Source organism: Temnothorax longispinosus, chromosome 5 (assembly GCF_030848805.1).
Source record: "Temnothorax longispinosus isolate EJ_2023e chromosome 5, Tlon_JGU_v1, whole genome shotgun sequence".
NCBI lineage: Eukaryota > Metazoa > Arthropoda > Insecta > Hymenoptera > Formicidae > Temnothorax > Temnothorax longispinosus.
In genome coordinates, this window is record NC_092362.1 from 10813064 (window position 1) to 10839057 (window position 25994).

Genomic DNA, 25994 nt, shown 5'->3' on the forward strand with positions numbered 1-25994 from the left:
TTGATATAACCTGTTATATTCGGTTACATTGCCGTTGCATTGCTACTATATTACTGTGTTCACTGGGTCTGTATTAAAATCAGCAAATTTGGAGGTCGGTATTGTCGTTGGTGATAATGACATTAGAAAAAACAGCACACATAAAATTGTTAAATTTTTCGATATTAATCATACTTCAAAAGGCGTTAAGAGCATACTGTACAAACTTTCTACTGACAGAAAGACCCTGACAAGGAACTTACAACTGATTCAATCAAATATCTACATCGTTGTTTTACTTATGCTTTACACCAGCACAAAGAAAATTTGTTAGAATTATCAGGTGCGATTAAAAATATTCCTTATCACGCATTCAATTATCATGAAAACTGTGGAAACTGGTGTGGTTTTTTAAACAATTCTGAAAACACTATCATCATAAAGTCATTTCCGGAGGAATTAAAAACGAAATTCTCTTCAATAAATTAGAACCCAGCAAACACAAACTATAACCATTATATAACACAAAAGTAACATGTAATATAACTACAGTAATGTAATATATATGTAGTAGTTATGTAACCTTTTTTGTACCAGTAATATAACTGTGTTTTGTAATAGTTATATTGCTCTGTTATTGATTGGTGACACACAATAACAACAATATAACGTCAACATAATACGTTCAGAGATATATACTGACAAAACATGCAATATATTGATATCTATAGGATTTATTATTTATATAAATATAAGTTATATAAACAAGACCGCGGCGTCTTAAAATATTATATTGTACGTACAATTATAAAATAAGCCAAAATATGTATATTAACAATAACATAAAACATACTTATATAAGACTAGAATTCAGACTATGACCGGCATTGACTCGCTTTTATTAATTCGTCTTAAGTATGTTTTAAGTTATTAAAATACATATATTTTGGTTTATTTTAGAATTGTACGTATACACAATTATTCTAAGACGCCGCGGTTTTATTTATATATTTTATATAGAACTCAACAGTTGGTATTTGCTGAACGCGCCCATTGCCATGCATTGCATGGTGACAGAGGTTAGGAAGTATTCCATCACGTTTCGGCCGGGACGGTCGCGCGCTCGCGGATCCGCGGATCATATTAATCAGATCCAACAAGCAACGTAAGTGTCGCTTCCGAAAGTATTCCTTCGAAAGAAGGAGAAACTGAGCCACGAGAAACCGCAAAAGCATCACCAGAAGATACTGCGGCGATAGACAAATCGAAAGAAGAGGTTAGGTTACAGGAATCGTAGAAGCATCGGTGGGAGCCATCATCGAGCAACTACGACACCACCAGCACAATCGGCTGCGAAAAAAACCGCTACGAGTTTTTCAGTGATCGATACCTGGCCGGATCGTCACCCGCGCACGACGGAAGGCTATCTAGTACCGAGACGCCGCGCTACCACAGTATATACAGTAGCGCAACTCTCCCGATTTCAGCGTGGATGAAAATGAACTGCACATGCGCGTGCAAGATATGTAACCAATCAGAGCACCGATAATCTGTCTCACTTCCTCTCACTGTTATAAGTCTCTCTCTCTTTCTAATTTATCGTTGCGTGTCTGACGCGCGCGTTTTGATTGGGATAATGTATGGAGACGCATGTTTGACGTGCGTTATAACGCGCAAAAACGCATGCATAAACAACAAGGGTTACATTTGAGATAGAAATAAAACATAATGTACAACCAGACGCGCGCTATATATTTATTTATTGGCACTATATATTTTTTAATTATATATATATATATATATATATATATATAGGTTAGGTTAGGTTAGGTATATACAAAATATATACAGATAAATTTTAATAATTTGTATAGCAATTGTACAAATGTGCCACATTACTTCTTCGTGTTATACACGAGTATAACACAAATTGTATAACATAAATCAATAAATTATTTATGCTATCAATATTTAAACGGTCACAAAAGGAAATATCAAGGAAATATTAAGAAAATTATATAATACAACTTGTAACTTAATTTTATCTAACACCATGTTAAGGGAGAATATATATTTTTGATGTTAATATTATACCACTATGGCTCGGACAGGAACTGAAACGTTTGGATTTTTGTAAATTGAGGAATAAATCACAATTATATCTGAACGCACCGTGATCCGCGTTGTGACCCTTACAGCCCTTTCTACTTATATTTTAGATAAAATTAAGTTACAAGTTGTATTATATAATTTGCTGTTGTTGTATTATACTATCTGCATAAAAGATATAAATTTTAACTTTACAGTTATTATAGATACAAATAACTTTGGGCATTATATGGCTATTTCAAATTTCAATACTAGATATGTAACAGTATTTCGGTAGTATATATATTGCAGTTATATACATTTTCGGCAATTAATATAGCAGTTACATTAAATTAGAGTATTTTATATAATTTCAATATAATGCGTTATATTGCTGTTATGTCCACACAATGTCACATGAATGGGAAATTACAATTAACATATATATAACTGAAACCTCCAGGTTACATTGCACGTTACATTTCGTTTTATTACGCCAATATAACGGTTACATAACTGTGTTTGCTGGGAAGTACTCTTTTTACAATTGTCAAGTAATTCAGAGAAATTTGTGGCTGGAGCGTCGAGTCAGGCAAACGAAAGCCTAAATGGTGCTATGTCTGCCATGCACTGAGAAAAATGTCCAGCAACATTAATCGGAAAAAAGCGTTTAATTACTCTTTCCGATATATTTCAAACGGATTTGGAGCTGTCGGATGAAGTAATACATGCCTTTATCCAATAAAGTGTAATTTCCGATAATATGTAAATAGAAAATGAGTCGCCGTTTATTTAATCGTTCAAATTTCGTCGGATTAATATCGAACATTGATTTCATCGGAAAAAAACGTATTTTATCTTCGTGAATTGTAGCAAGTATATGTCAGAATACGTCAAATATGCAAACATATGTGCCTCAACTAGGTTTAACAAGGCACAAACTCAAGAATTTAAACAAAGGCGAAATATTTTGCAAAAGCAACGAACTCAATTAAAAAATCGAAAAGAAACAACAGAGGGAAATGCGTATAAAACAAATTTAAGTCTTTTGGATATAAGTGCAAGCAAGAAAGATGATAATATCGTCAGTTCATCTAAGTGTATTGTACAAAAAACATTTACGTCTACCGCGTATACCATTGTTTTTTTTTATTTAAAAACTTCTGGCTTGCACTTACATTGTAATATGCTTTAAATTGCTATGTAATGCGGAGTTACAACTTTTAACATGTATATAAATCCAAAATACTTCTATACCAAATACTTCTATACCAAAACGAGTATAGGAAATCAACGGTTTATCTTGGGTCGAGGACAAACTGTATTTACATGGATTAAAAGTGCAATCGTATCTATTAAAATTAGTTTTAGGAGAGATGTTAAACATTCTGAAAAGTTTCGATAAAAAGTGCATTCTAGTAGCACATAACTGCACTTTTGATGTTCCACGTTTAATATGCAGTATTAAAAAATCGCCTTTATTAGAAGATTTCAGTGATGTTATCATCGGTTTTTGTAATACTCTATCATTAATTAGAAATCAGATTCCGGAAAAACGAAAAAAGGACAATGTACGTTAACTACTCTCGCGGAGGAGCTATCACTTCCTGTTGAAGGTGCACATGATGCTAGTCACGATGTTTATTTGTTAGAACAAAGGACCCTGCCATAATCATATGTATTTTGGGTTTCGGTGAAATTAGCTGAAACTTTGGAAATAAATAGTTTATGTGATACTGATTAAAAGTCACAAGAGCAATATTAATAAAAATCAACCGTTTAGATGCTATTATTGTTCAAAATAAAGTGTTATTTCAATACTATTGTGGGATAGTGGATTTCGGTGAAATTGACTGAAACTTTGGAAATAGATAATTTATGTGATGCTGATCAAAAATCATCATAAGCATGATCCCCAAAAATCAATCTTTTAACCTCCATAAGCCGTTGCCCTTAATAACTATAGTATAACAGCAACAACATCACCAGGTCTATTGTGCAACTAAAAGTATTTGAGTAAGTGCGTATGTGTGCGTGTGTGCATGCGTGCGTGTGTCTGTGTTTGTATGTCTGACCTATAATACAATGTAAATAAAAATATATATGTATTATATTTTGTGTTATGTTTGTGTTCGTATGAGTGTATTCGCGTGACTGTACGTACGCGTATAAGCGTGCGTATTTTGCTGTCGGCATTGGCGTTATCCAATGTGCAGTAATGTGCACCGCGGGGAGGTTGCGTGATCGGACTTCGCACATCATTTGGCCCTTAAGATATTCCTTTCACGGAGGAGCGTATTTTGTAGGCGCTTAAGCAGGGCCTCAGAAAACTCTTGTATATTGCATTAAACTTATATAAAATCAAGTTATAATTGATTATTATGTTTAATTATAAGAAAAAAGTGAAAATATTATGTGTATTTAGAAATTTTTCATTTTTCGGTAAATTTTACTGTCAGAACAATATGGCAACGCTGCGCTTTTTAAGGCGCCGATTGTAAAATGTGAAGTTGATAACAAAAGTGTCAATGTAAGTGTCAATTTCATTAATCAAAGAATATTGTGACATTTTCTTTTTATCAAAAAGAGATTTTATAATAATAATGAGTGATAAGAAACATAAAGTGAGGAGTAATGTGGGCAAAAATAAGGGACAATTTGTGAAAATAAAAGTTGATAATAAACCGTACGTGATGAACTGAAGTGTGATATGAGCGCACAGCTTGCAGCGTTGCCAAATAATTCCTTGAAAGTCGCCATTAAAAATATTCATCTATAAACCACATTTCAAGTCAACTTTTAACATAAATATTTTGTTTAAATATTCGGTGACTCTGTATTTTTATCGGCACTATCGAAAGTATAGAGTTTAGCGAATATGTAGCGCAGTTAATATTTAATATCTTAAAATATTTGATAAACAAATTATTACATTGAAATGTAGAAAATCGACTTTTTCGATAACGTCACATATAAAATATCGAATTTTCAAAGTCATAATTCTTCTTTATATGTTCGGTAATGTGGTTTAATTTTTTTCTGGCGTAAAGATATGCATTTTAACTCTTTCGTACCAAAAAATCAGTTAATTTTTAAGACTTTGGTGTCATAAAAGGAATACCTTAAAAGAGCCGATTTTTACATGTATGTTTGCACTCGCATGTATATGCTTATATGCGTATATGCGCGCGCGCGTATATATATATATATATATATATATATATATGTGTGTGTGTGTGTGTGTGTGTGTGTGTGTGTGTGTGTGTGTGTGTGTGTGTGTGTGTGTGTGTGTGTGTGTGTGTGTGTGTGTGTGCGTGTGTAACTGTATTGTAACTAACGTTAAACTAAAAGGCCTATTTTGTAAACGTTAACAATATCAATTATGTGTGTTTTGCGCAGATGTAATATGCCATGGGAAAGAAGCGCAAAGCACGTAACGAATATCGTTAACGTTTACAGAATTGGGATCTGACATTCGTCGCCATGACATCTGGTGGTCGAAAGTGAAAGCAGTGAATGGTAACAGGGTTCGTGGCATTGTACAGGCTTGACGTGCGGTCATACTGGCTTTGCGTTACTGGGCTTTGTATTTTTATTAATATGGAATTTTCTCCGCATTGTAAATTTACGAGCAGAATTAAGTGTTCAGTTCGCGGTTGTAAAAGTAAAGTTAATCGTAATTTAAATGTTCGATTTTATCTCTCGAAAATTTAATTTGGCAGTTGAATTTTTTATTTTATTTCACCTAATGAGTAACAGCAAGTAGTTTATATGTTAAACATATATCATCTTATATCAACTTTTAAAATAAACTGTATCACATTAACATGTTAACATTAATATAAATATATACTCATTCTTTTAACTTTTTCTATATCTTATAATCCTATATCTAATGACCATGATGTAATAAGATAGGTGTAACATTCCCGTGGATGCGCACTCGTCCAAAGTTATGGACCAATCAGGAGTTGGTCGCAAATGCTAAAAAGCAATATGGCTGCTAACAGCTGTTGTTGTTAGCTGTCATTCTCGGGCAATAAAGCGGGAAAAGTTATAAACACTAAACAGTTATTAAAATAGTAAAGTGAAGAGAAGTGAAGTGAAGTGAAGTATTGTGAAGTGTAATGTAGTGTCCCAGGTAGAACAGAAAGTCACAATGAAGTCAAAATGACATCAAAATGATAAAATGACCAAAAATCGTCATTTTGATATCATTTTGACTTTATTGTGATTTGCTGTTCTACCTGGGGTTCTATTGTGTAGTGTTGTGTGCAGTGTTGTGTAGTGTTAGTTAATGTAGTGTTGTGTAGTATTATTACAGGACATAACAATAGAACTTTTTAGACACAAAAAATATAGATGTATTATAATATTATAATACATCTATATTTGGTTCTAGCAAATTATTTGAACATATAATCTTGAATACTTTGTTTTCAGGTGGCGATGATAGCATGTTAGCATCAGAGGCGCGGATGAAACTAGCCTTGTCGGATTAGAAACTCAATCCGATCTTGCTTCAGGGAAGACTCAGCTTTTTAAGAGACACACAACGGACAATTTAATGAGCAACTGTTCAACAAATCTATCGCCCATTTTGAAGCCGATTAACGCCGAAGATTAGCCTTGCGAATGCTGAATCATGATTTTCATGTTTACCCTGGTCGCAGAATATTAAAGAGCGATCCATAGGAGCGGTCTCTCCTCAACACCCGTATCTCGCGGCTGGGATCAAGTAGCTTGGTCTGCGGGAGGCGGAACTGAGGGAGTCCACTTGCTTGACTACACTTGCTTGATAAACTTATTATTGCTATACTGTTGTGAGTACTGTATGCGTCGCGATATTTTTTTTATACTTGTGTCTGGCAATAAACTGTGGTTGTATATTGAAATCTGTCCGATTGTGATTGATTTATGATTAAGAAAGTCTACCTTTAATCTACCTATAATATACTCTAGCTTTTTGATTATACCATACGAGACGGAAATCTAACCGAGAGACCTTCGAAATCCCCATCAATTGGAATAAAGAAATTATTCATAATATATCAAACTCCTGTCATATTTTTAATAGCCTATATGTAAAGAGTTGATTGTAAATATGTGACAAAATAACCAGAAACAACATTTTAATAAGGTGCAGTCATTAAAATAAATAAACCCAAATTAATACTACTTTCTTTTTTCATTCGGTTTAGCAGAATTTAATATTCTTGTGATAAAATAGTACAAATAACAGGAGTCCAGGAATGAAAAAGATTACTTCATATAACATCTACAATATCATAAAATTACAAAGTTCTGTTTATTACAATCCCTGGGTTCTGTAAAACGCATATGCGCATATTTTCTATATTCTATAGTAAACATTACGTATGACTAATATTACAGTAAAATATATGTACAACGTTTAAAACAATGTCATATAGTTAGCAGTTTTAATACATGTTTATGTTTATGGTATATTTAAAAATACAATTAATAAATTTAATCTTTTCATTATTTATATATTTATATACATTTTCATGTATATATGACTGTGGAAATCAAATATATTTCACTGGAACAGTTTTGTTTTATCACTAATAAGAACAACAAAATTGATATTATGTATGTATAAAACAATAATCTTACAAATTTCATTATTCGCCGCGCTTTTGCATTGTATTTTAACAGATTTTAATTTTATAGTTTACATTTTTAGTATATATAATTTATCTTACATTCAAATTTCGCGGCTGCATTTGCGACCAATTTCTTATTGGCTGTCCGATCATGCGCAATGTTACACCTATCTTTTTACATCATGCTAATGACTTTCTATGTCTTATAACTTTTAACCCTTTTCTATTTCTGAAAACTTTTGTATATAATCTTTTATATAACCTTTAATCATTTCTATATCTTATAACTTTTAACTCTTTTATAATCCTATGATTTAATGTTTTCACTAGTATCTTTTATTAAACTTTTAGTTCTTAAACAGATTTCACGCAACATAATGCCATAGTATACTTTTTTAAATTTTTTTAACATTGTGGTAAGAAATATTTCATTTCGATTTACCCTTAGAATAAATAAATTTTTATCAAAAGCAGAATATATTACAAACAAAGTTGACTTTAAATTGAGCACTGCCATTCCTAATTGCACCTGTCCATAATATCAATGTTTTTCTTTCAAATAAATTTTTTTAGAGGGGGGGAGTTTAATTAAAGATAAAGAAAATATTTATTTGAAAGAACAACATTACTACTTCAGAATTATATTCGTTCCAACACCAGTTATTATACGTACACTGAGAAAAAAAAATTTTAATCCAAAAACATATTTATTAGATGGCTAATGTACATTGCTGGTGCTGTAGTAAACAGTTAAAAAAAAAAAACGTTGAAATGTGATATTTGTATAGAATGTTTGGAAAATGATATAATTTATTCTGAACTTCAAAAAATTAAAAATAGAGCACCTACGTTAGATAATATGAAAAATAGAAGAGGTTTATTGTCACCATCTGCTGATGTAATAAAAATTTGCAAAACTGCAGAAAAAGTACTGCGAAGTAAAACATCTTTTATCTACAAAGAACGTGCTGCTAAAATTAATGATTTGTGCTAAAAAATTATTACTGTCATTTATATGTTTAAAAAGTTAAATTTTCTAATTGAAAAATCCCTTATTAATAATCATAAAGACGAATTATTAAATAATATTCTGAAAAAATATTTTTCTATAAGATTATATCACGAAGGCAAAACTTTAAGTGAAAATGTAAAACGAATAAGAAGTTTTCACAATCGAATTGTTATTTTTCAAAACCAATAATTATATTTTCACATATTATTGTTTACATTTTTGCAGATTTATGATATTATATTTGAATATAATATATTATATATTTTATAGATAAAACATGTATTTTACGTTAATTACATGTGCAACAAGTTATTTTGCTTATCTAATTTTATTCATATGTACTAAATACTTTTATTTAAAAAATTATAATTAAACGTTACATGTTGAACTAATTATAATAAATAATTACATTATGAACGAATAACTATTAAGAGCATATACGAGTTTGTCATTGTGTATCACTATAAATAAAGTCTGATTCTTGAATACCAAACCATTTTTACATGTATTTTTATGAGTATTGTATTTGCACAATGTATTGCACGATGATATTTTTCCCGCAGCAAGATTAAAGGCGTCAATAACCACGTGATCACTTCTCCTAACCTTTTCTTCTCCCCACCAACGAAAAATTTCTTTTAGGGCTCATTTTATTGCTATATGCATGTACTTTTGTTTTAACTCAGGCCTTTTTAAAAAACAATATAGCGGACCTAATATAGCGGCCAAAACCTGGAAAAACTGAACTTTAAAAAGCAATATCGCTCATTAGAGCGTACTAAAGCGGTTGCTTTTTTTTATGAAATCCAGTGATACAATGTTTTCTTCGTCCCTGGTAACGAATTTGCACTAAAAATATCAAATTTCAAAATGACGGAATTTAAATAGCGGCCAAATGCCAAGAAAATGATAAAAAATGATTATATTATCAACTGAGACTTCTACTGTTAGTTCCAGGCTCATTACATTAAATGCAGCGTTTTTTCAATCGCTGATCTCTTGATCACATTGTTAAAGGACCCCGCAAAAAACCACGGGAAAATGGATCCCGGTCAAATTGACTGAAAATTTAGTATGATGTAGTTTATGATGTCTATGAAAAGTGTCTATGGGCATGAAGTCCAAAAATGGACAGTTTTCGAGTTACAGAGTGTTAAACATCGGAAAAATAGGTCATCGGCTCATGGTAGTCCTTGATGTGTACGGTCATGCTGGTCATGCTGGTGTGTGCCTGTGTGTGTGTGCGTGCGTGCGTGCGTGCGTGGATAGAGATATGCGAAATTTATTTCAATAACCGATAGCCATTTTAATCGTGATGCAGCTAGCACTAAATTCCAATCATATTTTTTGAAAGTACGGTGTCTGAGAATTATTTTAATACTATAATCATGCGAGCATTTAAAGCCCCTTGCACAATGCTAGGCAACAGGCAATAGGAACAGGGAATAGAAATCAGAAATCATGTATAAACGCAGAAAAAAACAGTGACACAGGCAATAGACACAGAGTTTCCGTCACGTTGGAAATTCTGTGCCTATTGTCTGTTGCCGACCAATCATAGCATTCAAATTTTTTAGGTTGTAATTAACGATTTTTTGGTTATTTCCTGTTCCTATTGCCTGTTGCCTGGCATTGTGCAAGGGGCTTAATTCGTAGACAATCAGGTGACGGAACTTAGTGCTCGGCGCCAACGGCTGGAAGTTAATTATCGTAATTGTTTTACTGTTAGCAATAAACTCAGATCTTGGAATATTTTAATAATATGTGTTTTCTAGATCATTTTAGTAACGAATATATTCATGCAGCAAGTTTTTTAAGTGTTGGTGTCGAACGCGACGGTGCTGTGTTCAGTATATAGTGGTATATTTTAAAAAATGTTATATTCTGTCAATGTTATCGTTATCTTAGAGCACCTAATTAGCACTAAATTATAGTATACTTATCTTCTATATAGGACAATTTTCTGATATAGGGGAGTCCAGCTTAATGGCAAACTGGATCCTCCCATTTTTTACGCGATTTCCTACTAAATGGTTTGAGCACAAAAATTCGGCCTAGGGCACTTAATTAGCACCTAAATAGTACTAAATTTTTAACCTAGTGCAAACTTGATTTGCGATAGTGGGGTGTCCAGCTTAATAGAGGTAAAAATTCACATGTAACCATTATTTGTAAATAAAATTATATCACAAAGTTGCCAGTCTGAACATATTGCATTCTCCTTACAACCTCCTTAATAGTTGCAGCAAAAAAATTCCTTTTAAAAGCAAAAATGAGCAAAAATTAGCAAATTAATTGTGTATATAAATTTATTGTGTTCTGATAATTTGACTTACAATAGTTACAATTAAATAGCTTAATATACCTCATTTTCCTGTATCCCCCCCTGATGACTTTCTTTTTTCTCTAATTAATACAGAGATCCCTGGGGCTTTATGTTTCTTAAGTCTAAGGTTCTAGAAGAAAAAAGAGTGAGCAATCTCATAACTAATTAAATAGAAAAATCTAACATGGCGGATTCAAGATGGCCGATCCAAAATGTTTGTATTGCCAGAATAAAATCAGGTAATTCACTTATTTTATAGAAGAAAAATAAATACGGAGTTTTTTGTGATCTTTCATAGCACACTGCCAAAATAGAAAAAGTTCTAAAGAAAAAATAATTGATACAATTTACCAGCTATACGGGAGACCGGGGATATCTTTGTCTACGGGAGCTATGTGTCCACAGTACTGCTATCTGAGGCTTTAAGAGACAGATGTCTCTACTATTTTAACAAATAGTTCAAAAGTGCTCTACATAAGAGATTCAAACGTTGTTTGTTTTCTAGCGATGCTTCTCGCAGACGCTATATATGTTAAAAAATAAGCAAAAACAATTATTCACATTTTTCGACAGTCGAGAAATTTGCTGTGCGACAGTAGTTTAACTCAAATTGAAGTAAACAGTTCATAATATTATCAATTAATATATAGTTATCAGGTGTGAGAAGCGTCAGATCTTAATTCTGCATAATTTAAAATTGACAACATGTTAAAAACTGAAAAACGTCATCGAGGCTATCTGTCCTATTTTTGATGGGGCAATGTGTCCACACTTCAATGACAAATTGTTCTTTTAAATAGATAATGGTGCGTAACTGCAAAATAAAGACTTTCCTTAAGACGGATAAAGTAGACATCCAATAAAATTATACTTAGAGCAATTAAAAGAATAAAAATCGAGCGAGAATCTTTTCGTAAAAACAGCGTTAGACTTTGGAATAAATGTTCGGGCTCTCACTCGCTACTGTAAAAAAGTGACCTATGAGCAGCTACTTGATCCTGCAATTCAAGAATCGTTACCCAATTTTTATTTTAAAAATACACGCTAAGTTAAATATATGAGTTTGTCTTAAATTATTAAGTATTTTCTATTTCAAACGCTACCGAGCGAGCTACCGAGCATAAAGTAAAGGCCCCAAATAAAAAAAAAGATTAAAGAATTAAAGGGACAAAAGAAACTCATCACATTGCTTTTGCAACAGACTCAAAATCAGTTTGATGCCACCGTATATAAAGAAAAGTTCAGCTCCACGCAGGAATCCTGTCAAAAAATCTACACAAAGTGCCTACTATTGCTCTGACTACGACTAAGCAATTTTTTAAATATTATATATTAATAATAAATAATATTATAAATATAAAAATATAAGTATAAAAATTAATATAAATAATGTGTTTTTTATTACGTGGACGGATAGCCCCTCGAATATGGATAGATAGCCCCGCACATGGGGCTGTCTACGCTTGACTTGCCTACTTAAAAAATTTACCTCTTTAAGAAGGTTCGCCTACTATTCTCGAGTCAAAAATGCGATTGAAAAATAATGTCATTACAGCAAACTCGAATTATATGCAATATTAGTATAATAAATTGTGAATGTTACTTATGTACTTTATTCTTTGTAAATTATTAGTATAATTTATTAGTGTAAATTATTAGAATATTAACAAATGTATGCCGAAGTATGAGAGCGTCAACGACTCGGGAATCGTTGTCAGGTACTTATTATCCAACTATAAAGTAAAAAAAATCACAAATAATTATAAAAACCTATAGGTATAAATCATCGTCAGAGAATACTAAAGACTTAAAATGATTAATACATTAATGATTGCGTGTCGTGGATTCATGACTAGTATATAGTTAAACATTGTTTGTGAGGTTGGGTTCGTATCAGGTGTTGCGCTGCGGCGTTGCCAAGTCTGTCACTGCTAATTCAATCCGCGAAATAAAAGTAAACTTTGTGACAATAAAGCTTTAAATCTACACGGTAAAATCCGATTTTTAAATTTACACAATCCTTGATGTTCCATCTGTCAAATGCTAGTTTTTCAAAGTCCTAAGTTGCCTAAGTGTGTACTAAATCAGTAATCATCTACCTCAGAGCGACCGTTTCTCATGAGGCGATAGGCTCAAAGTGGTAAACTTCTGAATAATTTGGATTATTTGTGTAAAGTGTTTATGTAAATCATATAAAAAAAATAAAACTCTAAGTTGACTTTCGATTAATAGGCGAACCTCCTTAAAATAATAAAAGATGAATAATTCTAATTGTTTTTTTTTCTAACAAGGTTGAAAGGCTACACCATTAAAATGTTTAGCCAAATACCTTTATTAGTTTTTTAGTAAACTTGAAAAAAGCATAAAGTGTAGACAGCCCCGGTCTCCCCTATTAGTAGTGCTTTGGGTCATAATATTGATCGATAGAACTCTTCGGGGGGCTACCAGAACTGCGGATTTTTGAACTGGCACCCGCAGAAACTGCGGATTTTTGAAAATTAGTGCAACTTTGAAATTATGTGTTCCACTTTATCATCGATTTTTGGAGTTATTTGAACGGAACTCTTACTAAAACCTATAGAGAATTCTAGAACTCATTGAAATCTTTCTGAATCTACCGTAAAAAATTGATTTTTTTTTAAAAATGGGGAAATTATTGGTTCCACTTTACCATCGATTTTTAGGGTTATTTGAACGGAACTCTTACTAAAACCTATAGAAAACTCTAGAACTCATCGAAATCTTTCCGAATCTACCATAAAAGATTTATTTTTTCAAAAATGAGGGTGCCGTGAAGTTAGCCCCTCCATTTTTAAAATAGTGTTTTCGTCACTTTAACTTTAAATGACGGAACTCTTTCTAAAATCGATAGAGAACTCTAGAACTCTTGCTGGGGTATCCAGAACTAATAAATTTTTTCAAATTTTGAAAAAGAGGTGCCAACTTCACAGACGTAAAATAATACTTTTAAGAATTCCTTTCAATTTTTTGAGGTCAGCGTCAAATTAATAATTACTAAATTAATTGGGCGCCGACTTCAAAAAATTGAAAGAAATTCTTAAAAGTATTATTTTATACTTTTTAAAGCTTTTTTAAGTTAGTTCTATTCGGTTCTATTTAAAAAAAAATTTGTTATATGCAGATTGGTGAAAAGAAGCGATTAGATAATAACTAAGATTATGTTATTTATAATGCCTAACATCTTTACACTGCAACTTATGTATGCAACTAGGTATAAATATGTTGGACACTATAAATAACGTAATCTTAGTTATTAATTGCTCTTTCCAACCTGCATATAAAAAAAATCCGATGTCTATATATTGCAATCATTATGACGGAACAAGGTGAGACGCTGGTCAAAATCAGAGTTCTGGTCCTTCTAAAATTATTCTCATATAGTTCCCAACATATTTATGCATTTTCTAAAGAGTTCCGAGCGTTAGGACCTTTGAGTTATATTTAAAAAAATTAATATTATCCGACAAGTATCATTATGTCAGAAGAAGATGAAATGCTGGTCGAAATACCGGAGTTCTGGTTTTTCTAAATATATCTATACAACAGTGCTAACACTTGGAACTCTTTAGAAAATGCATAAATATGTTGAGAACTATACGAGAATAATTTTAGGAGGACCAGAACTCCGACGGAAACCTTGTTCCGTCATGATTACTTTTCGGATAACATTAATTTTTTTAAATTAACACAAAGATCCTAACGCTCGGAACTCTTTAGAAAATGCTTCAGTATGCTCAGAACTATACAAAAAATATTTTATATAATCCGAAACTCCGAGATTTCGCACAGCGTCTCACTCCATTATCTCTAAGTACGTGGCGCTCGGGCGATATTTTTATTAAAAAATCATACAACATTGCTAGTGCCGGGACCTCTTTAGAAAATGCTTCAGTATGCTTAGAATTATTCGAAAAACATTTTACATAATCCGGAACTCCGAGATTTCACACAGCGTGTCACTCTATTCTAAATACTCAGCGCTCGGGCGATATAAATTTATTAAAAAATCATACAGCATTGATAGTGCCGGGACCTCTTTAGAAAATGCTTCAGTATGCTTAGAACTATTTGAAAAACATTTTACATAAACCGGAACTCCGAGATTTCGCACAACGTTTCACTCTGTTTTCTTCAAGTACTCGGCTCTCAGGTGGTATTAATTTATTTAGAAATCATACAACAATGCTACTGCCCGGAACTTTATAAAAAATACGTAATAGGATGGCTATAAGAGTCAAACGCAGTTGTCTATGCGTAGATGATCAGAATCACTGATTTATTCCAAATCCATTCCAAATGAATTACAATCGAACGTTTCAGCTCATAGATCGAGCCATCTTCAGCGATATCAAACGACGAATAAAATTAAAATATTGCACAATTCTCTATTCCAAAGCGTTGTCTCCCATCGCTGCCGATATGGTGATGCAGGATCTGGAAAGTAGGGTGTTGCGATCACTTACTTTGTTTTTACCGTTTTACTTCAGATACGTAGATGATATTGCTATGGCTGTACCATTTAATTCGATTGACACAATACTACAGGTATTTAATTCTTATCACCCTAGGTTACAATTTACCTATGAAATAGGAGGTGACAGATTAAACTTTTTAGATGTAACAATGATAAAAAACAATAATACTCTTGAATTTGATTAGTTTCATAAACCGACGTTCTCAGGCCGTTATCTTAATTTCTTATCGCAGCACCCTATTTCCCAAAAAGAGGCACAGTTATGGGCATGGTCGATAGGGCATTTCTACTTTCACATCCGACATATCATTTAAAAAATCTTAAATTCGTAATAGACACTCTCTTAGAGAATGACTACCCGTTGACATTCATTTTTAACACTATTAATATTAGAATTAAATCTCTGCTAATCAAATGCACTCGAAAACAGAATGAACCTTCATCAACAAACGAAGAGAGACAACTTATATGGTTTACAGTACCATATGTCTCTAATATATCCGAAAAATTTAAAAGAGTTATTACAGATGTTAACTTGTCGTTCTATAGTCTGAATCGAGGTCTGAATAAACTTGATAAGTTTATTAAAGTGCAGAAGGACATTCTCCCTATCCAATCAAATAAAAATGTAATGTATAAAATTTCATGTAAAAATTGTGACGCGTCATATGTTGGTCAGACGATGAGGCAATTAAAAATGAGAATTTCGGAACATCGTAACCATATTCGCAGAAATACAACAACCTAGTCTGTTATTACTAAACATAAAATTAATTTCGACCACGAATTTGGGAAAACGTTGAAATCCTAGATAGGGAACGATATTTAGGAAAACGACTTGTTTCAGAGATGTCTCATATCAAGCTACAAAAAAATAGTCTCAACTTGCAAACGGATACAGAGTTCATGCGCCATGCATACGTGTCTATTCTAAATAAATTGTAAACCATGCCCAGAAACAATTTGCGTCGTACCGCCTGACATTGCTTATACATAGAATATTTAGTTTCATTTCTTACTGGCTTTATCTACACGTTTATAATTTCATTGTTTATACACCGAATATTTATTAGTTTTATTTTCTTACTTATTTGACCGACACGTTTTATAATTTGACTTGACCTACACGTTTACAATTTTCATTGTTTATACACCGAATATTTATTAGTTTTATTTCTTACTTATTTGACCTACACGTTGTATAATTTGACTTAAGACCTCTTCCTGTTAATACCGTTTCGTGCGTCGTGCCGTCGGGATCTCAGAATCCCTTGTGCAGATTATACATTTTTCTCTGTGATGTTCACACCGCATTTATATACCCGCCTTGCTTGGCTTATTCTGATGCATTTGTTCTCCAGACTACTTGGTAAATTACCATATAATTTTAAATTAATACTTGGTGTAATAAGGTAACTATTTTTACAGATATGGATCTAGTAATCTTTTTCAATTTCGTTTTTGAAATCTCCAAGCAGAAAACTTACCACTTTAGAATGGAGAACTGTGTAATATTTTAATTTTATCGTCGTTTGATATCGTTGAAGATGACTCGATCTATGAGCTGAAACGTTCGATCGTAATTCATTTTGAATGGATTTGGAATAAATCAGTGATTCTGATCATCTACGCACAGACAACTGCGTTTGACTCTCATAGCCATCCTATTACGAATTTCCAATTTCGAGAGTCCTAAATTATTATTCTATAGAAAATACTTATGTATGCTCAGAACTATACGAAAAATATTAAATTATATAAGCCGGACCTCCGAGATTTAGCATCTCAACTTAGTATGCTTATTATATTGTAATTTTGTCTTTATTGCCTTATAATTAATTTTTTTATTTTTATATGGCAGAACTCTATAGAATTCGTATAGAACTATAGATCTCGCAAAATCTGACAAGATATAGTGACGAAACTCGTGTAGAACAAAGTGAGACTGCTAGTGAGCTGTGTGAACCTGGCGTCTCAGTTTGTCCGGCCCCATTTTTTCTGTTTAATAGGCAAAACCATCGACCTATAGTATGGACTGCATGATGTAAGTCGAAAGTGTGTATCAATGTACAAGAAGGACAGCAGGCGATTGCGATCATTATCTATCGCATTCTACACAACACTGTAATATTAGTCGAAAAGAGACAGAGATTGGCCGCACACGTGCTGTATCTAACTCAATTTTAGAACGTGTTTCGTATGCAAATAAAGTAGAGATCGCGAAGTCCATACTATAGACTACTATAAAGTATAGGTCGATGGGCAAAACTATTTGTTTATAACGTATCGGAAACTTTAATTGAAACTATAATTAAAAAGGAAGCCAGAACTCTCAATAGTTTGTGAGTTTCCGCAAAATGAGATGCCAGATTGACACAACATTACATGACAAAAAAGATTTTCTTTCAGCCTGTATTATTTAATAAACAAACATTTTTACATGGCCGAACATGTTCGACATTACATTTTCTTCTTAAATGTATAGAAAAACTATTTTAAAAAAGTTATTTATACTTGCTGAGTAATTGTGTAAGCAATTTACCGCACTCATCTTTTCTCGTGTTCAAAGGTGTTATCTCCACTTAAACAACTTAAACATTTTTTTGTTTTTCTTTTTGACTCTTATCTCTTACAACTTGCGCAAAATACGACAAATAATATCAATTATAATAAGATAGGATATGATCAAGTTGATTGCATATCCACTAATTATACATCCATTTTTAAGCAATTAATATTTAGGTTTTTCAAGAATTTTTTAAATTGATAAATAATTTTAAAATTAGTAAACATTGCTATACTCTTTTGTTGCATAGATTTTTGACAAATTCTTATTGCAAATACACTTTCAAATGCGTTTTATGTATTTGGAGTCCTTTTTTACCTTTGTAAAATATCAGAAATCCTTAAAGCAAAGGATTCAGTTGCAAAACTACATATTGTAGAACAAAACTACATATCTTTGAATTCCATTTTCTCATTATTAAAATAAGATATTCAAATCTTTTTTTTCTTCTTTTTCTTATAGTATCATAATTGGCTATCTTTTGATGCATGCTTTCTTTTAAATAAGATTTTTGTTTTTAATTTTAATTATTCAAAAAAATATCAGTGTTTCATGACTGCGTACCAAAATTAACTTCAGTTAACTAAAATGCTATAGTGTACATAACGTAAACTATAGATTTTAGTTACTCAGAGTAAATTTTGGAACGCAGCCCATAATATTGATCGCTTGTAATTTTTGATAAAATAAGAATTTTCTAAAATCGAAAGATCGTAGTTCATATATTTGCAGAGATATAAGAAAAAAATTATCAAAATTGATTCAGAGTGTTCTTAAGTAAAAGATACATAAAAATCAAAAGATATGATTTTATGGGAGAGTGCTTCGAAGATTTTGATCTTACTATTTAATCTTATGTCTCTTGTAATAATTTTTTTTTTCAAATTACAACTTTAGCGGGCTCCACACACAGAGATATGTAGGTATCAAGAAACAGTATCATGATACCGACTCGATAAGACATGTCTCAGTATGCACTATACACACACCGCAATATGTAGCAGGTATCTTTTGTCTCTAGTACTGAGTACATAATTTTTGGAAGTGAGGTGTCAACTTCACGGTGGCGATTAGCGGGGATCTGTCGCGATATTACCATACACACTCGAAAACAAGCTGAGACATTATCTCAGTATCATTGTTTCAGTCTTTATGGCCTAGTTCACACCGATCACTTGATACGCGTATTAAATAGTAAATAACTAGTAAATAAGTCGGATTATTGGCTGATCAGTTCAAATATACTATTTGATACGCGTATCAAGGGATCGGTGTAAACTAGGCCTATGTATTCCATCGACAGCGGGAAACTAGATTCATGTATCGATATTTGTTGATACTTATTGATAAGTACCGCATGAAACCTTTGGAGACATACCTAGACACAATGAGACATGTCTCATGAGACAGTGTCACGATACCGTTTCTTGATATATATCTGTGTGTGTAGTCAGCTTTTAAGTAGCCATTTAAGATATAGAAAGTTGCAGCGAATATTAAAAAAAAAAAATATATATATATATATATATATATATAATATATTAAATATTATTCGAATCCTAGAAAATGAAACTTAATTATTGGAGTTGACTCGGATTTTCAAATACATAGTGAAATTTAATCTCAACTCCAGTTATTTATCTTCTTTCTTAGATACTTTAACATTTAACAATCATTTTATATAGTTAATAATGTACAGGAAACAATCTATTCTTTTTCAAAATAAAAAAAATTGATAAATATGTTGGTAATATTTGTGTGCTCTTTAAACTCTTTTTTTTTATTTTTGCCTCCTATAACTTTGCAAGATATAACAATCAACAAGACAAACGGATCTATAAATTACTGATCTGTTCAGACAATCTACCTTTGGTAAATCATGTATAACAATTCAAAAAGATATATAGCTTTAAAATTACACCAACCTGCGGATCTCACTTATGACATTTTCTTTTGTCCGAGAAGCGATGAATGCTAGAGAAGATTCATCCACGGAGAAACCGCCAATTCCTCCGCTGAAGTTTTTTACGAAACATTTTCTAGAATGCTGTCTGTTTTAGGACGCTCAAGAATAACGTTGTCAGTCCTTTGCTCAATAAAAAATTTCCGATAATAAGCACTTTCACTCGACGATTTTCCAATGCAATACACATTCTCTGATTATTACGTCCTAACCTAAAAGCATAACGATCACAGCTGCAGAAACGATCCCTATACGCGTACTTTGATCGTCGTTAACGCAACTGCACAGTCGAAATAAGATCATCGATTGTAATTACTCGCAGCCGTCGACGATTTCACATACGTACGAGGCAAAGCGGAGTACAGAGAAAAGACGAAAAACTATAAAAGTATTTAAAGTTGTATGGATTTTACATGGATTTTACAGTGCAAGCACTGTAAGCATGAAGCAGTGCGAAGTGAGAAGCGCTAGAGTAGAAGAGACGCATACAATCACTCAATTCTTTCGCGCGAGAGGGCGTCATGCGATGCACCCTTTAAAATCCCTAGAAGTAAAGGCTATCGCACACAAAATGCATAGAACATAGACATAAGGGCTCTCACAATGAGAGGAAAGGAATAAGATAAAGGAATAAGGAATAATTCGTATGTATTTGACCGGAAATGAATGTCCGGGAAAGAATCTACCATATGAAATCGTTTGTATTTCGTATGAAGACTTTTGAAGTGCAATTGAAAAGGTTTGTGAGTCATTCGTTTAATTGTAATTAATTAATTATTTTTACACCATGCATTTAGCCGAAATAGCTAAATTAATAAAAGTTTTTATACGGAATCGTTTGTATTTTGTATGAAGAGTTATGAAGTGTGATTAAAAAGGTTTGTGAGTCACCCAGATAATTTTAATTAAATATTTATAAACTCGGTAATTAGCCGAAATATAGATTTTTAGTTATTCATGTTAAAAGAAGAAGGCGCTAGTGTTTCCGAAGGTCCGTCTGCAATCAGAATTAATATGAACGTTTTAAAAATTATTTTATACTAAAATAAATAAATATACAGGCTAATAAGCCTGTAGCTATGAGCGATAGTTGCTAATTAAGTTTGTAAAGATGTACCAGCTGTGCAGGGTGAAGAGCAGGTTATCTCAAACGCCCTGCCACAACCCAATTAAAAGAGACTCAAATGTCATTACCGCTGAGAAGTACTTTTTGCCATTTAAGTTAGCATGTCAGAGCAACCGGATTGTCCATTGCGTTCCACCTTGAATTTTTTTTACAGTCGTTTATTAGGATTGCCCTACTTTTAAATTGAGCGCTTTTAAATGTATTATTATTAAACTACCGATATCGACATATTATTAGTAATTTAATATTAAAATTTGACAGAGTGACGTAAACTAATTCGCTCATAGTATTATAACAAAGTATTATGCGTTCAAATTCTCGAAAGCTAATAGCTTCTTTACTATGCTCTCCCTTTATGTCGATCGATTCAGATAAAAATCTCCGAAGTCTTTCTTTCTCTCGCGATATTCCTAGAGTAAAACTGTACAAAAGCTCTACGAAACTGGCGATATTTTTCACGGATCTGGTTCGAGTCTCGGCTCTTGAGGAAGGTGCGCATGTAGAAAGAGTACGCCAACACAGTTTATCCTGCTAAATGGTTATCAATTCTCTATAAGTTCTGTATTGTACATAAATTATAGAATATCTAAACGTTTCTTTTTTTTTTTTCGATGTCCTGTGACATTGTACAATAGAGTTACAAATAAAGATAAAGCCACACTTTACGTATAATCTGATTCAGTCTTTGCTAATGTTACATAATAACGTGCGAAAGAACTAACAGTTAGACTATTTAAGAGGCTATTTAAGAATTTTAATTGATACTGGAAGCATAAAACTGTTTAGCTAGCTTTACACAAGATATTGGTCTTCTTCTTTATGAAATCGTCAAATTATGATTATGATACATTTCTACATTATCACCAGCATCGAATCTAATCTTATTTATCGTGATACTCTTGAGAAACTGTTAATCCATTGTTTTAACTCGATCGCGGCGCAGAACTGCGTCCACCAATATTGTTCTTCTCCCTCCAATCGATTCCCGTAAAAGCTGTCTACATATTGAACAGTCGATACAACGACGGCGGATTAGTCTGAAATTAAGCACACGTTAACAATCACTCTTCTTGCTAAAATCACAATTTTCTTTTCAATCGCATACCTTGATTATGACATACCTGTAGACCAGCACGGGAGTCAGATCGTCGGCAGCAGGTATGCCTCTTTCCGATGCCATGGAGAAGAGATTCATGATGGTAGTCGCGCAACAAAATACACACTGCAACTTATCCCTAGGAGTCTTATACGCCGATATCACAGCCAACTCAGCCTGCGCCCATGACCAGGGGCATTCGTATATAATGATAAACTTTTGAAATGCGTAGGTCCCTGTGATTTGAAGTTACGGGACCTTTGCCAACTTATTGATATGACCGTGAAAAAGCTGGTCCCTATATACATCTCCATCTTCATTTAGATAGAGCGCATTGTGGTATACCCGTGCCATGACGGTTCTTTCCACCACGACTCTCGCCAAATCTAACTGGTTGGCGCTTGCCGCTGAAAGTAAGAAGTAAGTTCAGACGTCTCTGAGCACTCCGCTAAGATCAATTGCGAGATAAATAATTATATTCATGTACATTGCCAAATCGGATCGTTGTCCATTTCCACGTGGACCTTCCCTAGAAAATTATCCACGAGATCCTGTTTCTCGTCAGCTAGCGTAAGCTTTTTAAACTCTTCGCAGAAACGCAGGAGGAAAGCCTTCTTTTTTTCCAAAAATACCCTCACACAAACGGATACAAGATGATTATTGATAGCATCCCGATCGCACTTAACTCGCACGCATAATCTGAAAAATATTATTATTAAACGGTTAACATCTTACATTTAAACATCTTACATTTACTTATACATTACATACAAAGATGATATTTATATATAAACAGTACCTATCTAAGTGAGCTAATGTCGACAGCAATCCCTGACGACATCTGATTAAATATGCGATATAAGGAGATCGCTTTTGATAATCCTCTCGAAGTGATTTGAAGAGCTTTCTACATCCATCGTCATTAAATAGACGCACGCAACGTAAAGTTTCATGAAGATGAGCTAGTTAGACTTAGCTAACTAAGACTTAGCTCAGCTTCAGTTTTGCCGTTTGCTATGACAGAACCCTCCTGCTGATGTTCCTTATCAAGCCTCACGTTCTCTTCCTCCGCCTGAGTCTCCATTTGCGCGAAGATCACGTTGATCATCTGCGTGAGAGTCGCACAGGCTGTTGTTGGATTCACCAGGTTGCGCGACGACAAGTAAACATTGTAAACAGTACGAATTGTTAACAGTACCGTACCCTCGTATACCTCCACATGCTGGCTTGTCATTACAGTCAGCAGAGCTTTAATAATCTGCAGCTGCACACTCTCATCGGTCTGTGGACCGGTGAAGCAACCGCAAATTGTCTCGACAATGCGCACAATCAGCAGCTTGTTAGGCTCCGTTGAATCAGGCACATTGCCAGTGAGATAGCTATATGCGATTAACTTCTGCAGGCAGTCCAGTGCTGCGTCACCACAATCCGTAGTGACTAGCTCTGACATGCTGACTCAAATGGCAAGAAGTACTTCTCAGCGGTAATGACATTTGAGTCGCTCTTAATTGGACTGTGGCCCAATTAAGGGCGTTTGAGATAACCTCTTGCACCCTGCACAGCTGGTGTACATCTTTGATCTCGTTACGGAGGTCCTCTGCAAGATGGAAATATGAGTGACAAACTTAATTAGCAACTATCGCTTATAGCTACAGGCTTATTAGCCTGTATATTTATTTATTTCAGTATAAAATAATTTTTAAAACGTTCATATTAATTCTGATTGCAGACGGACCTTCGGGAACACTAGCGCCTTCTTTTTTTAACATGAATAACTAAAAATCTATATTTCGGCTAATTACCGAGTTTATAAATATTTAATTAAAATTATCTGGGTGACTCACAAACCTTTTTAATCACACTTCATAACTCTTCATACAAAATACAAACGATTCCGTATAAAAACTTTTATTAATTTATCTATTTCGGCTAAATGCAAAAATAATTAATTAATTACAATTAAACGAATAATGACTCACAAACCTTTTCAATTGCACTTCAAAAGTCTTCATACGAAATACAAACGATTTCATACGATAGATTCTTTCCCGGACATTTATTTCCGGTCAAATACATACGAATTAAGGAATAAGGGAATGTCGCATCTCACTTCAGTACACGTACATTAAAGTGAGATGCAATATGCCTTATTCCTAATTCCTTTATCTTATTCCTTATTCCTCTCATTGTGACTGAGCCTTAACATAGCATAAGCATGGCATAGATATGCAACCTACACAAATGTGCATAGACATAAGTTTTGGCCAATCAGAATTGAGGAAAAATAATTGACATATATTCCTAACCGAAATATTAATATGTGTCAAATTTGTCAAAATGGACACGGATGACTGCATAATTTACGCTGTGCTAAATAGCTGCAAGTTACGTACTTTTGCGAAGGCGCAAACAATTTAAGAAGAAACGATTATGGGTACGATCCATATACAGACGTCGACCACAATTTGGTGATTTCCAACATTTTTTTCAAGAATTAAAAGAAGACGCAATTATGTTTTTTAAATACACAAGGATGAATCTCCTTACTTTTAATAAATTATTAGATATAATGCGACCTCATCTAGATAAGAGAAATTGGAGAGCATTACCGGCAGAACAGCGGCTACGCTGATATTTATAAATGCTTTAAATTCTTATTTTAAATATAATAAGAAATAAAAATAAAAATGTAATATATGATATAATATAATATAAAATATGTATAATAAATGTATATAGATAATAATAATGATAACAAATATAAATATTATATATATATAAATATATAACCTAACCTAACCTAACCTAAATTAATATTTCGTGTCGCGGGGCAGAGCGACACTTTTTTCTGCCAGATTCTTTCGTTTCGTGCAAAAACGCGTCGATTAATTGAGCATAAATTCATCGATATTTGAGGTGAGGCCCCTAAACTGTATAATTATCCAAAAATAATATTATTATAAATATTAAATAAAAAATATAAAAATAATTAATATATTATTATAATATTATAATAATAAATATATACCTAATAATTAATAATTATTTATGAATATTATCACACAATATTATATTATATAATAATATTATAACATATTATATATATAATATATATATATATATATATATATATATATATATATATATATATATATAATATGTTATATACATATAACATATATTATTATCATATTATTTATAGGGGATAATATATTATATTATATAATTTTGTTTTTATTTAGATTTCTTTGCTCGTCAACTCGATTATTGGTGTAATATAATTATTACCGGGCGGGGGGGGGGGGGAAGCGAAGGCCGGAATTTTCTCAAAATCCCAGGAAATAAAATATATATCGAGCCTTTGCGCCTCCGAGCTCCGGCGCCATTCGCAGTCTCACGGCTTGTAGAATAGAGAATTATAATTAATCATTTTGCGATTTGCGATCCGTTCGCGCAGTGCGTGTTCGCGATAAAGATCCGCGCTTAACGCGAGCAAATTCGTCTTTGCGAGTTTTTGATCGCGTATCGGAAACTCCGGGCTCAGTCGTAACTATAGATTGGTCTGAAATTTTTGAACTTGTAAATATTTATTTCTAATATTACAACAAAGACAGTGAAACGAGACTAATCGAATCCTTTTTTTATTGGAACTTTTCGACACCCTCGCTCTTGCGATCACGACACGAACATTTATAATTAATACTTATACTTAAGAA

The 25994-nt window shown here is 32.8% G+C and overlaps 1 protein-coding gene and 2 pseudogenes across 2 annotated transcripts in view; 1 reads left to right on the forward strand and 2 right to left on the reverse strand.

Moving 5' to 3' along the window:
* The window catches only part of Ack (activated Cdc42 kinase), a 68963-nt gene extending 48453 nt beyond the window's left edge, over nucleotides 1-20510 (reverse strand). The window contains exons 1-2 of one of the 2 annotated variants that reach the window (XM_071777368.1): nucleotides 20403-20510; nucleotides 20019-20268 (exon numbers count right to left, since the gene is read on the reverse strand). The gene's annotated coding sequence lies outside the window, so the exon portion shown is untranslated. Of the gene's footprint in view, nucleotides 1-20018; nucleotides 20269-20337 lie in introns of both variants that reach the window. The other variant, XM_071777369.1, reaches the window with a different exon arrangement.
* Nucleotides 1819-8895, forward strand: LOC139813391 (uncharacterized; annotated as a pseudogene).
* Nucleotides 20511-21832: 1322 nt separating the features above from the next.
* Nucleotides 21833-24043, reverse strand: LOC139812524 (brefeldin A-inhibited guanine nucleotide-exchange protein 1 pseudogene; annotated as a pseudogene).
* Between the last annotated feature and the right edge of the window lie 1951 nt (nucleotides 24044-25994).